We start from the raw sequence: 14,987 nt of genomic DNA, 5'->3' as shown, positions 1-14,987 counted from the left end.
GCCCACTTAACCTGATCAAGATGTCCCCTCTGGTTCTGTCGCACTGGGTGACCGGGATTGTCCTCTGTTCAAGTCTTGGCTAAACCTGACAGCAAGTCCTTTGTGGTCAGAAGCTTTACGACATACAAAATGAGTTCTCCAGTAGGCCCCATGGGTTCTCTGTGTGAGCACCGATCCTGTCTGCTTTTCTGAAGGTGGTGTTATGAGATAGGTCATGCGGTCTAGCCTCTAGCACTTTATCCTCCTGCCTTAGGCTCCTCAGTTACTAGGATTATTGTCATGTACCACTGTCATTTTTGTCTTCGATGGACACATAGTAACTGCATGTATTTGTGAGGTCACAGATCCTTACAGGCAACTATTATTACAACGGCCTTTCATGGTGACAGTCGGTTGTGATGACTCTGGCAGTAACACCCACCACAGGCTGCTGTTCATCTCCTCTCCCCGCTCAGGGGATGCACACTCCATCACTGAAAACACTGGCTATGTTTTTATTTTTCAAATGATAGTAGTTTCAAGTCTAAGTGCTTGGTGGCAACATTGACTAGCCCCTGCCCGCAAGCAAAAACAAGGAAGGCTGTGGTGGTACCTCCCTGCAATCCCAGCACTTGGGGGCTGAAAACAGGAGAAACAGGGCTCCAAGATCAGGCCAGATTTCTTGTCTCAGAACACCAAAAAGCAAAAAGAGAGAAAAACAAACAAACAAACAAACAAACAAAAATGTCCCCAATCTTGAACCCAGTGACCCATTCATTCCACATGTAGCTTCTTGGAACATGTGACACCACAGGGAGTGGCTCTTAAACCACTTATATCGGAACTGTACCCAGTTTGTTCAGACACCAGATTCTGACCCAGCCCACAAGACTGGGTTTCAAGAGTGTATGTTTCTAGGGACGGGAGGAAAGGAGGACAAGGGAGCCCTGGACACCAGGAGTTCATGTCATGTGATCTCTGGGAATGCCACAGCAGTGAAACCCATTATCATCTACAGATATGCCAATGAAGTAACTGCCTGAAGACACCATGAAATAGGTAGAAATCCAGTTGGTGTTTCTGAAGTTTCTAGGCAGTGCCTCTGCCAGTCTGGGTGCATCTTGAGAACCACAACTGCACAGTGGATTAGAAGGGTCCAGCGCTTTTTGTTGATCTCAGCAACAGACAGCGTTCCTGTGAAGAAGCCCTGAGGGACTCTGATGTTTCACACCTGAAAATGTTATTTTTCCCCATGATATTTAGAAGAGTAGGAAATATGGAAAGTTAAATTGTATTGATGAGGGAGGGGGGAAGGAGGGAGGAAGGGAGGAGGGGAGGGAGGGAGGGAAGGTGAATGAGAACGAGTCTCAGTTCCCCTTACCTGGTACTTTATGTGGACGGGAATACAAGTTTTCCAAAATAGACCCGTGGCTGGCCATGACGGCACATGCCCTCAATGCCAGCAGAGACAGGCAGAGATCCCTGTGAGTTCAAGGCTAGCCTAGTCTACACCGTCAGTTCCAGGCTAAGTCTGATACTTCCCCCTAATTCCTTACACTTGCTCATCTACACTATCCCCTGGCTTTAGGGTACCCTGCCTGGACACCCTCTCATGTGCACTCTAGTACAAACCTATTCCAAGAGACCTCTAAAGAAAGGGCAGCTTGGGGCTGGAGAGATGGCTCAGTGGTTAAGAGCATTCACTGCTCGTCCAGAGGTCCTGAGTTCAATTCCCAGGGACACATGCAGGCAGATCATTGTATACATAATAAATAAATAAATCGAAAGAAAGAAAGAAAGAAAGAAAGAAAGAAAGAAAGAAAGAAAGGGCAGCCTTCATTCAGGGTCCTTCACAGGCTTTCTGCTCCAATTCCCAGACCTGTGGTCCTGAGTGGCTTGACTCTGACCGCCCAGCAGCTCGCGAGGGAGCAAGGCTTGCCACCCCAGGAATGGGAGGGCAGAAGGACCCTGAAGGCTGGATAACAGGAAGCTGCTGAAGACTCAAGTGGAGGCCAGATGGACGAACTGAACTTGACCGTGTGCTTGCCATAAATGTTCTATACTTTGATGGGGGAGTGTGTGTGAAATCTCATGTGGATTAAGCTCTTCCAAAACTTACATAGCTGAGGATGCCCTTGAATTCCTGATTTTCCCATCTCCCTCTCAAGGTACATCACCACACCCAGCTGTTCTAATGCTCAAGGACAAAGGTGGCCCAGAGCAAATAGAAGCTTTCAGGAACAGACTTGCAAGGGAGAGGAAGCTGTGGGTTCTGCAGGAGGGAAGTAAGAGTTCCCTGAAATTACAACACCTGTGAGAATGCTCCCTATCAGTCCCTGGACTCCAGTGTCCAGGCACCCAAGGCCCTTGCTGTCCTGGCTGGCAACATCTTTCGGGGTCTCTTTGCATTTAATAGTCTTGACAGGTGACGGACTATTCTGAGGCTCAGAGCTTGGGTTGTACCTGGGGAAGTTGTCTTCCTGTGCTCAGTATCACACACACACACACACACACACACACACACACATCACAATGCTGGGGTGAACCCCAAAATTAGAGCCTCATGAATGCTAATCAAATGTTCTACCATCCTTGGTTGTCTTTCTTTTTTTCTTTTTTTCCTCTTGAGACAGAGTCTTACCATGTAATCCAGGATAACCTCATATATTCCGTGTATACATCATCATGTATTCCAGGCTAGCCTCAAACTCACTGTAATCCTTTTCCACCTCCGGAGTCCTGGGTCCGTAGGCATGGGCCACCATATCTGGCCCAAATCTATTTTTGAAGATATTTTTATACTTACAAGATGACTTATGATTTGATTTTATTATAAAAACAAACAAACAAACAAACAAACAAAAAAGACCATACTGGGTCTCAGGAAGCTGGTCCCCTTCCCCTGAATAACCCTGCCTGCTACTTGCAGTGGGCAATGTCTTCAACTGCTTAGGCAGCTTGCTTACTGTGGCTCAACCCACACACCATGCTGGTTTGGGTTCCCAAGGCTGCCAGTCAAAAAAACATGTGGGCATGCTTTGTGAGCACGGCTGGTGACATCAGAGCCTGGGAAAACAGGACAAAGAGAGGCCTACAGGGAGTTCCTCAAATTCCAAACATTTGATCTCAAAAGTTGGCAGAAGTTGTCACTGAGACTGCCCCTGCCACTGAGATGGGTAGGCCCCTCGCCCTCCACACCTGCTCCCAACGCTGGATTCAGAGCGCTCCGAGGCACTCTATCCACAATTGCATTGGCACTCCCCCCCCCCCGCCCCCTCCCCAGAGCCAACAGAAGCCCAAAGAGGCCTTTAAAAATACACTGAAGAGTTGGACGGCACCCTGCCCCCTTTAGCTCATGAGCTCATTCCTGCTGGGAACCCAGTGATATTACCATTCCTGAGTCTAAGTTAGCTTTTGCTTTAGATTTTGTTTTTATATAAACATCCCCCTGCAAAATTCTTCTCACATTCTAAGGGGACGTCAGACTGATTCTTCCTCTGTTCCCTTCACTAAAAATCCCTGCTGCATCCCTGCTCACACCCGCTTCCCCATTTCTAGGCAACTCAAGGCAAAGTGTGACTCTTGTTTGTTGTGATTCCATACTGAGCCGAACCCTGGACTGAAACCCAGGCCTTGCTCACGCTAGGCAAATATTGTACCCCTAATTTCTGAAATCCCCTCTTCTCGAGGTTACCTTCTCTGTGCTACATACAAAGCCAGGCCTCCTAAAGATGGAGAAGGGCCCAGCAAGAGGCCAGGAAAGGCGCACACATTCGGGAAGTGGAGGTCGAGAGTAAGTAGAAGAAGCTGTTCTCCCATGAGTCTGAAAGGAGCGTGCCCAGGGAACTTGCTGCAGAGACCCTGCCTGAGTTTCCTTTAGCAGTCTGCTGTTCAGTTTTAAAACAGCTAGTCATCCAGGCTAAGACTCCAAGGAACGCCATTCACACAAACTCAGTCTGACTATCAAAATAATGATGTACTACTACTACCACTACTACTACCACTACTACTACCACTACTACTACTACTACCACCACCACCACCTCCTCCTCCTCCTCCTCCTCCTCCTCCTCCTCCTCCTCCTCCTCTTCACCTCGGTGCTATAGGGACTGGGTCTCAAATACCCTACATCTCAGTTACAGCTGCTGTTCACTTTTATAGTTCAAAGACACCTTTAGGTTCCCTCCGAGCACTCAGAAACTGAATGTGGATCCGCGGAAAGCGGGCCAGAGTAATTACTCTATTTCTGCCACGGTAAATATGTGAGCTCAGGCAGCGTCTGTGTTATTCACGTAAACCTGTAAAATAAAAGTGTGAGGCTTAGAGGTCTCTAACTAATGGTCTCTCCTCTCCGGGTCTGTCCTCCTGGTTCTGTCCTCTCAGGGTCTCTCCCCTCACGGTCTAGTCTCCCAGGATCTGGTCTCTCCCGGTCTGTCTTCAGTAGTAATGTTTTATGCCCAGGAGAAAGATGCATTCTTTGATCGATACATTACACAATGGGGGAGTGGATTGGTCATTTCTTCTATTAATAGTGTTAGGTGTTTTAACATGAGGAATGAGTATCTGAAGGACAGCAGATATGTTTAACCTGGTTTAGAAGTTGCACAATGCCTATATGGCTCAGAACATCAAATTACTCTGTTAATATGTGAAATCTCTTCTCTTTATTTACTTAGAGTGTGTGTGGCTGAGCCATCTTGTTGCCAGTCTCCATCCCCTCACCCCAGCCCACTTCTCTTTTTCCGTTAAATTTTTTAGACAGACTCTTTCTCTATAGTTTTGACTAATCTTGAACTCAAGGCAGTCCCTGCTTACACATCCCAAATACTGGAATTCTAGGCATACACCACCATATTGGGGGTTTTGTTTTATGTGCTAGTTTAAAATTTTCTGTATGGACATATGGCACATGCCTAGAATCCCAGAACTCAGGCACTGTTTGTCATTGCTATGAGTGCGGATGGACGTGCTGTGGCGTGTGTGGCAGTCGGAGGACAACTTTATGGAACTGGCTCTCTCCTTCCACCTTTATGCGGGTTCCCAGGATTCTACAAGGCTTACGTGGCACATGCTTGACCCACTGAACCATCTCTCTGGCCCTCTGGGCTTGCTTTTAGTATTAAAAGATAGGACTGGAAACAGAAGCAAGAGAATCACAGGTATGAGGCCAACCGGGGGAGGATAGAGTAAAACCTTGGCTCCAAATAAACAAATACACCTGTCTTCGTTTGCATTCTGTTGCTGTAATAAAAATACTGACCACAAACAACTTACCATGTCAGGGGAGAAAGGGGTCGATTTGGCTTATACTTCCATGTTCAACATGGAATCAGTCTCAAATCAAGGCAGGAACTGAGGTAGAGACTATAGGGAAGCAGCCTACCAGATTGCTCTCCAGGCTCTCATTTCTCATATCTCCCAGGACCACCAGCCTAGGGGATGGTACCACCCACAGTGGGCTGGAACCTCCTGCATCAATCATTAATCAAGAAAAGGCCCCCACAGACTTGCTTACAGGCCAATCTGATAGAGGCATTTTCTCAGCTGAAGTTCCCTTTTCCCAGATGACCCTAGATTGTTGACAAAAATCTAACCAGGACAGCATACATGAATTTATTTAATACAGCTTGTTTGTTTATTTATTTTTTTATTTATTTATTTTTGGTTTTTCGAGACAGGGTTTCTCTGTGGTTTTGGAACTTGCTCTGTAGACCCGGCTGGTCTCGAACTCACAGAGATCCGCCTGCCTCTGCCTCCCGAGTGCTGGGATTAAAGGCGTGCGCCACCATCGCCCAGCTTCTCTGTTGTTTTGAAAGCTGTTCTGGAACTGGCTCTTGTAGACCAAGCTGGCCAAGAATCACAGTGATCTGCCTGTCTCTGCCTCCTGAGTGCTGTAATTAAAGTGTACACTACCACCACCCAGCTTATTTTTCATTTCTTTACAGTCTTGGAGACAGAAGACAGATTCTTTTGCATGCTCTCACGAATACGAGGCCACAACTACACCCCCCAACCTCACACAACAGATTGTGAAGCTCAAGGAATAGAGATTACACCAACCCTCTAGTCAATCATTGAAACTATTAGTGCGTTACTCTCAAATACAACAATTCAGCTCATAACAGACCCATGTTTGATATTTTGACTTTAATTACTCCTGTATCCCTGTTTTACAAACTGAAGCCGAGTGACATTAGAGCGAACTCAACCTAGTTAGTGTATGATGTTCCTGCCTGGGTTCCTACCACTACAGTGGGCTTCACGGTTCCCATCAGTTGCTATAAAAATTATCAGGCTGTGTTTCAGGGTAGTTTCCAGAATCTGACAGAAGTGAGACCCGGGCAGCAGGAGACTCATAGAATTCTGCTTGTCATGATGTTTGTGTCAGTGAAACCACCGCTATCAACCCAACTAGATCCAGACTCACCTAGGACATGGGTGAGGCACGCCTCTACCTTACCTTGAATAAGTGTGGTGCCGTCCAAAGGACTGGGAGAGCAGAAAGGAATCAAGGAAAAGAAGACTTAGTCTATCGATAGCATCGACACCCTGTGTGGGGTTTCTATTGCTGTGAAGAGACCGTGACCATGGCAACCCTTATAAAGGAAACATTTCATTGACATGGCGGCTCACGGTTTCAGAGGCTCAGCCCACTATCGTCATGCACGTAGGCAGACTTGGTGCTGGCGACATCCTGATCAGAAAGCTACAGGAAGTGAACTGTCACACTGAGAGAAGCTTGAGCAAAAGAGACCTCAAAACCCATCCCCACAGTGACACACTTCCTCCAACAAGACCACACCTCCCAATAGTGCCACTCCCTATGAGCTTACAGGAGGCAATTACATTCAAACTCCCACAACCCTCTTCTTCCTGGTGGGCCAAGGTGTGCGAGTCAAGCTGCCCACCATGCCTCTGCTTCTGTCAGAATGGATCCACTAAAACCATGACCAAAATAAACCTCCCCTTCCCTTAAATGTTTTTATTGTATTTTTATTTACTTATTGTCTAGGAGGGTATGTATGAAAGTCAGAAGACAGCTTTGGGGTTGGTTCTCTCCTTCCACCCATGGATTTTAGGATCACCCTCGGGTCACCAGGCTTAGTGGCAGGTGCTTCAATCACCACGTCATCTCACCCACAACACATTTTGGTTTTTTTTTTAAACAAAAGTTGCTTCTACCATGGTTTTTCCATATCATGCGTTAGTCACTTTTCATAAAGAAATTTTAAAAAGATAGCATTTGCCAAGTTAGGGTTATAAAAACATGATTTACTACAAACCATACACTGTGACTGAACCTAGAAAAAGCAACATTGCTAACTAGAGCCGTGGTTCTCAACCTCCTGAGGCTGCGATTCTCTAAGTCAGTTTCTCAGGCTGTGGTGACCCCCAACCATCACATTATTTCATTGCTACTTCACAACTATAATTTGGCTGCTGTTAGGAATTGTAATGTAAATTTCTCATCTGAGATCCCCAAAAGGGTCAAGACCCACAGGTTGAGAACTACTGAACTAGCGTCTCTAAGAGACAAGCCTAGGTACTGAGGCTATTGTGTTCTCTTCTACCTTCTTTTGGGCTTTTTGACCTTCACTGGGCCATACTCAGCGGCCCTCTGCTGTGTCCTGACAGTCTCATGGGAAGCTAGAAAATACAACTTCAATAAAATAACCCTTAGGCCAGTTACCCTTGTCAGGAGATCCAGGTCATGACCACAAACCTGCCACTGCCTACTCAGACATGAATCCCCAAAGTCTCTCCCTCCAGTTCCAAGCCAAGCTTGGGTATTTCTGCAACATTAATGGCTGAGCCACTGATTGGAGTTGACGATGGCAGTCATTCGGAGTCAGGCAGCTGGGACAATTTAGGGGTCACTTTTTTAAAAAATTAATTTTTTTTTGAGACAGGGTTTCTCTGTGTAACAGTTTTGGCTGTCCTGGAACATGCTTTGTAGACCAGGCTGTCCTCGAACTCACAGAAATCCACCTGCCTCTGCCTCCCAAGTGCTGGGATTAAAGGCGTGCGCCACCACCACCCCGCTTAGAATTTTATGTTTTCAAATTATTGTGTGTCTGTGTATATGCCACATTGTGCGTGGGAAGGCAGGGCTACCTTTGACAGCTGGCCCCAACTTCCTATCGGGTGGGTCCTGGGGTTTGAACTCAGATTATCAGTCTTGGTGGCAAGCACCTTTTACCCACTGAGTCGTCGCTGGCTCTTAATTTTCTTTTAATTACATTAAAACATTTTGGGGCTGGTTGTGGTGGTACACATCTTTAATCCCAGCACTTAGAAAGGTGGATCTCTGTGATGCTGAGGCCAACCTGATCTACATAGTCAGGACCAGGCAAGCTAGACCCTGTCTCAATGTTTTTAATTTACATTTTTATGTGTATGAGTGTTTTGCTTACATGATCTAGGTTATCATATGTGTGCCAGGAATCCACAGTGCTTCCTGTGTTGAAGAGGGTGTTGAATCCTCTGGAACTGGAGTATGGATGATTGTGAACCAGGATGTGGGTGCAGGGAATCAATTCCCAGTGTTATGATATGGTGTGAGACTGGACCTCTGTGTGTGAGAGACAGACACACCATGCAGACAGAATTTACCCGGGGAGTTTTATTGGGGGAAGGAAAGGGAGAGGGGAGAGAGAGAAAGGGAGTGCAGAGCAACCCTGTGGGAAGAGAGAGGGTAAAGAGAGAGAGACAGAGAGGGAGGGAGAGGGAGGGAGGAAAGGGGGAGAGAGGAAGAGAGGGAAGAAGAGGTAGAAGTAGGCAGAGTTTAACCTTTTAAAGGGACAGGGTACTGGCAGGTGTAGGCATGACACTCTGCAAGGTTCACACACACACAAGGGGCGGAGCCAAGTGTGCCTGGATGCTAACAGATGCTTAGGTGCTGAGTACCTTCCTAGACTCTATCATGGCATTTATTATGAATATGTGCCCACCCACAGGGTGTGTTTATGGAGGTCAGAGGACAATCGATAGGAGGGAAGCAGATTACTTCTTCCATAGGCATCCTTGGGATTGAGCTCGGGTTGTCAGGCTTGGTGGCAAGCCCCTGCTGAGCCAACTTGCAGTCCAGAATCTCACTTTTGTAAATAAAGCAAAAGATGCATGAAGAGTGACCAAAAGACTGCAGAAATTGAGGGAGTGGAGAAATTCCACTCTAGGCTGTCACATGTAGGGTCCAATGATGGCTCCTCAGGGTTTCGTTCTGTGGCAAAGCAGAACTTGGCTCAGATCTTCTGGCAGAGGTCATTAACCGATGCCCGGGGCGGTGGTGGGGAAGGGACTCTAATCTCTCCTTTCATCAGATTCCAAGTCCCAGAAAGGTGCAGAGTGAGCCTAGTACTTTAAAAAGCCTTTGTCCTGCTCCGGTGATAAGGGCAGAGACAATTCTCTTGGGCATTGAGACAAACTTAACAATTTAACACCTGCACACATCAGAAGGCCCCAGCCTTCTCACTGGACTGTCGCCCCTGCTTTTCTAAGAATATTTAGGTGGCCAGTGTTTGAAACAGTTACACTGAACTGTAAATTACAGTAGACTCAAAGTCACTGTTGAGTATCAAAAATCTTTCTGGAAGTCCTCTGGAGAGATGGCTCAGCAGTTAAGAGCACTGACTGCTCTTCCAGAGGTCCTGAGTTCAAATCCTAGCAACCACATGTTGGCTCACAACCATCTGTAATGAGACATAGTGTCCTCTTCTGCCTTGCAAGCATACATGTAGACAAAGCACTACATAATATAATAAGCAAATCTTAAAAAAAAAATATGTCCACTGGGTACGAAGCACACCACGCCTATAATCCCAGCACCTGAGAGACAGAGGCAGAGGTCTTCAGGTTCAAGGCCACTCTGAGCAAACAAGGTAGAAGGACTGGTCTCAGGAGCTGGTTCTCATCTTCCCTTTGTTGAGGCAGTCTCTTTGTGCTTCCACATGGTATGCTCTAGGTGAGCTGGCAGCAAGCTTCTGGCAGATTCTATCTATACATCCCATCTTGCAATAGAAGTGAAAGGACTACCCCTGCATCCATTCATGCAGATACATCAGCTTTTTATATGGGTTCTTGGGACTGAACTTCCCTGTCAGACTCCGCATTGGGTTTATGGAGCCAATTGCCTTTACCTGCTGAGCCATCTCCCCAGTCCAAGAATTGTTTTAGGGACAAAAGACTATAAAAGCCAGAGGGCCAAGAAGCCCTCTGTAAGACTGTATCTTCTAGATACAAGAGGGAATTATATCAATAAAATCTCAACAATATAGCTGCTTAAACGAGACCTGAAAGATGCCACCAATATCATGCCAACACGGATGGGGGACAATCTCATGAGGCCTGTGCTGGATAGTTTTATATCAACTTGACACAAGATAAAGACAACCAAGGCTACACAGAGAAACCCCATTTCTTTTGAAATACAAAAGGAAGGAAGGAAGGAAATAAGAAAGAAAGAAAAGAAGAAAGAAAGAAAGAAAGAAAGAAAGAAAGGAAGGAAGGAAGGAAGAAAGAAAGAAAATGTCTCCATAAGATCAGGCTGTAGTCAAGCCTGTAGGGCATTTTCTTAATTAGTGATTGATGGAAGAGGGCCCAGCCCGCTGTGTGCAGTGCCATCCCCGGGCTGGTGGTCCTGCATTCTATAAGAAAGCAGGCTGAGCAAGTCAGGAAGCACAAGCACCTCCCCTTCATGGCCTCTGTGTCAGCTACTACTTCCAGGTTCCTACCCTGTTTGAGTTCCTGTCCCGACTTCCTCCAGTGACGGGCTACAATGTGGAAGTGTGAGCAGAATAGTGCCTGTCCTCCCCCACCTGGTTTTTGGTCATGGAGTTTCATCACAGCAACAAAAACTGCAGAAACTGTAACAAGACAGGGCCACACTCTTTGATGAGGAGTTCAGGCAATGAAAAGCTGCCGAAAGAGGGAGAATTAGTCTTTCACGGAGATGAACCCCCTTGTGGTTATCCAAGCCCAAATGGTCAGCCCTAAAAAATGTACTAGCAACACTAACCAGACTCGGCTGATCTCATTTATGCATTTATTTGAATCTATGTACCAGTAGTAATTGAAGGCACACGTTTGAAAGGGTTGCTACAGGGAAGGGAGAGAAGGGAATGATGATATTAACTTTTTAAAATGTGAGAAACAATATAAAATAAAAAGATTTTTTTTTCCCCCAGGGGAAATCTAGGGCTGAAAGTGGAGGAATCTGATTGTTCTATACAGGAGAGAGCTAGCACCATGGCTTGGACACAGAGGGATGGCCTCATATGAACAACACCCGGGGCTCGATCACCACTGAAGACAAAACGAACAGGAAATAAAATGTCAGCACCTGACTAATGGAAAAGAGAGTGTGTTAGGAAAGAATGAGGGGGTAACATACCCTTAAGGACTCAACTCCAACAACCTGGAAAAGAGCTCAGATTTTAAAGGTGATTCTAACACACATAGTTGCACACCCATTGATTCTACCATATGGAGTTCCACACACATAGATTTTAACATGCATAGTGCACACACATAGATTCTAACAGGCAAAGTTGCACGCACATAGATTCTAACGTACATAGTTCCAAACATATAGATCCTAACACATGTAGTTTCACACATACAGATTCTGAAATACTTAGTTTCACACATTCAGATTCTAACATACGTAGTTTCACAGAGAACAAGATTCTGGAACTAGACTCATTTCTGGTGTCTCTCGGTGTCAAGGCGAGGAGAGGGACTGAGACTGACAGGATGTGAGGCAAGCCTTCACCCTAGCTCTCCTCTGAACCAGGCTCAGGCCGGCACAGGAGTGGCGTGCAGAGATGGAACAGAGAGACCTTTCTTCCATCTGATGCAAACTACTGCATATTGATCTGTACCTGTCTAATTTCTATGAAGTCATTAGGCGTCAATATCAGGAAAGAGATGCTCATGATACCCCCCACCCCCCTTTGCTCTAACTGCAGTTAATTCCTGTTGCTAAAATAGAGCAAAGGATTCATGGTCCTTGGACCATATCAGAACAATTGTCTGAGAAAAGATGCGGGGGTGGAGGTGGGGTTAGGGCGGCAGAGGAGTGAGAGAGAGAGGCTCCTAGGTTCAGAGCCAGACTTACTGTGGCAAAAGAAAAAGGGAAGGGAAAGATGAGTAGTGGGGAGGAGGGAGGAGAAGTAGGAAGAAGCGGGGAGGGAAGAGGCAAATGCAGGAAAGCGGGGAGGAAAAAAGGCAAGAGAAAGTCGGCACCTCCACAGGATTGCTGTGCAAGAGAGACAAGGGTGCAGGGCCCCACACCAGCAGGGGACCAGAAGGAGGTGAAAGTCCAGAGTTGATTACAGAGGGTACAGCTCTTCTCTATGTATAAAATGGTTCCAGGTTTAAGGTGTCCAGAGAAACTATAGGCTATTTCAACAAATGTTTCAAAGGACCCATGCTCTCCCCAACCTCTGTTTTCAACCTGCGTGTGACGGTGTTGCAAGGACCTGCCGTGTCCTGAGTTTGCTTCCTCCTAGGACTCAACTTTTAATTTTCTCACACTTCTGTAATTATGGGGCAAACTCATGACTCGGCCACTTAGTCATTTAACTAACATATTGCCTGTGAAGAGTGGCGTTGGCAGGCAGAAAAATTTCCCAGATCAAGTTAAGATTTAAATAAAAGATGTCTTATTGCTTATATAGATACTTGTAATTTAGAATTGAACTGTGTGGAGGAGGTAGTTGTGAGAAGTTCTATTGAGGTAAATTCTTCTAAGAAAGGTTTCACTGGGCAACAATCTCTGTGAGTTCAAGGCCAACCTGGTCTATAGAGCAAGTTCCAGGACAGCTAGGGCTGTTACACAGAGAAACCCTGTCTCAAAAAACAAGAACAAGAAGAAAGGTTTCATTTTTTTTTTTTTTTGATTTTTCGAGACAGGGTTTCTCCATAGCTTTTGGTTCCTGTCCTGGAACTAGCTCTTGTAGACCAGGCTGGCCTCGAACTCACAGAGATCCGCCTGCCTCTGCCTCCCGAGTGCTGGGATTAAAGGCGTGCGCCACCACCGCCCGGCAAGGTTTCATTTTTAATTCATTGTAGCACTGTGTATGGACCCCAGGCCTGACCCTTGCGAGTCACCGACTCTATTCTGAACTCCAGCTCAGAGCCTGTGTTCTTTCAGCCATGGGTCAGGTTTCTCTTAGCCATGGCCCCTGAACAGAAACGGGATCCTGAGCCTCAGCATGCTGCTCTCTGCTGCCACGGGAGGGAAGAGGCTGGACTGCTTGGCTAAGGGAGGAAAGATTTTTTGCTTTGCTTTCTCGTGGGCTTTTAACGTTTTAAAAATGGTTTAAGCTGGCCGGGCGTGGTGGCGCACGCCTTTAATCCCAGCATTCGGGAGGCAGAGGCAGGCGGATCTCTGTGAGTTCGAGACCAGCCTGGTCTACAAGAGCTAGTTCCAGGACAGGCTCCCAAAACCACAGAGAAAAACCCTGTCTCGAAAAACCAAAAAAAAATAAATAAATAAAAAAAAAAATGGTTTAAGCTTCCCAGGCCTCCCAATCAGGACATTAACGATTGCAGGCTGGAAGGCTGGAGAGTTGGCTCAGTGGTTAAGGGCAATTTTACTCTTTTAGAAGACCTGTGTGTTTGGCTCCCGGTTCCCACATGGTGGTTCACAACCTTCCATAACTCTAGTTCCAAGGATCCAATGCCCTCTTCTGACCTCCAGGGGCACCAGGCATGTACACGATACACACACACACACACATACACACACACACACACTGCACACACACACACACACACACACACACACACACACACACACTGGTGGGGGGAACAGATAAAACACTCACATGCATAAAGTAAAAGGATCTAAAAATCCTTTTCAATTGCAGCCCAACAGACGTAATGCAATACAAGTTGTGGATGGCACTTACCCTCCCTATTTCCTTGCCCACCAAGTATTTGTTGCAGCTCTTCTGCTTGCTCTTTTATTTGTGGCTTCAAAAACAGGTTTTGTGCTGCAGTTTGAAAACTTTGGGTGTGAAGCCACCCAGTGGCCATCATCATGTCTGCACTGAAGCGAATGCTGTATGGGAAACATTCTACAGAGCTTTGGTTGAAAATAGGCGATGTTAAGGCTGGGTATGGTGGCACACGACTTCACTCTGTAAGCCTGTATACCAGCCTGGTATACAAACCGAGTTTCAGGACAGCCAGGGCTGTTAAACAGAGAAACCCTGTCATGAAAAAAAAGAAGGGAGGGGAGGGAGGGAGGAAGGAAGGAAGATTGGTTACTTTAGAAAAATTAACTGGGAAGCTGGCTCAGTAGGTGATGGTGTTTTCTCCCAAGACTAAGGATTTTAGCTTGGTCCCCAGGACACACATGATGGAAGACTCCTGAAGGTGTCCTTTAACTTCCAAACACTCACAACATTGTCACCTGCATCATTTACACAAAGTAAAACAAAAAACAAAGTGCCTGGGAAAAGTCTAAATTTCATGCAAGACGATGAAGTGGCGGCCCTTTCCGAGAGATGCGTTTCATACTGGATGTCGCAGCAGGAGGCTGTCTGGAAGTTAACTCTTCATCTCACGCCTCTTCCTGTGTGCATCCCACCAGCTAACTGCACTTAAAAGAACCAACTTATCTGTCATTTCCCATGTCTAGAACAAAAATGCCTAACTCCAAAGTCTTACTGCTGAATACATGTGCTGTGTTTCTGTCTTAAGAACTCTGTACATCTGAGATGTAGGAAATGCAGCTTGGCCCTCAGGGGCATCTCTCAGGGAGACAGTCAGTGCCTATTAGAATCACAGCAGTGTTGGTTACAGGCGGTTGGAATGGCATTCGCTACTTGGGAAAAGAACTGAGGAGAGTATGACCCTAGTTTCTTCATCACTTGGGTACGGAACCAAGGAAGGTCCAAAGTAAAGCAGTCTTGGGCTGGAGAGAATGTGCAATGGTAAGGACTACTGACTGCTCTTCCAAGGACCCAGGTTCAATTCCCAGCACCTACACAGTGAGCCAT

Source organism: Microtus oregoni, unplaced genomic scaffold, assembly GCF_018167655.1.
Source record: "Microtus oregoni isolate MIOR12 unplaced genomic scaffold, Mior012 000024F_ref0000369, whole genome shotgun sequence".
NCBI classification, from domain to species: domain Eukaryota; kingdom Metazoa; phylum Chordata; class Mammalia; order Rodentia; family Cricetidae; genus Microtus; species Microtus oregoni.
This window is presented reverse-complemented; position numbering follows the sequence as displayed.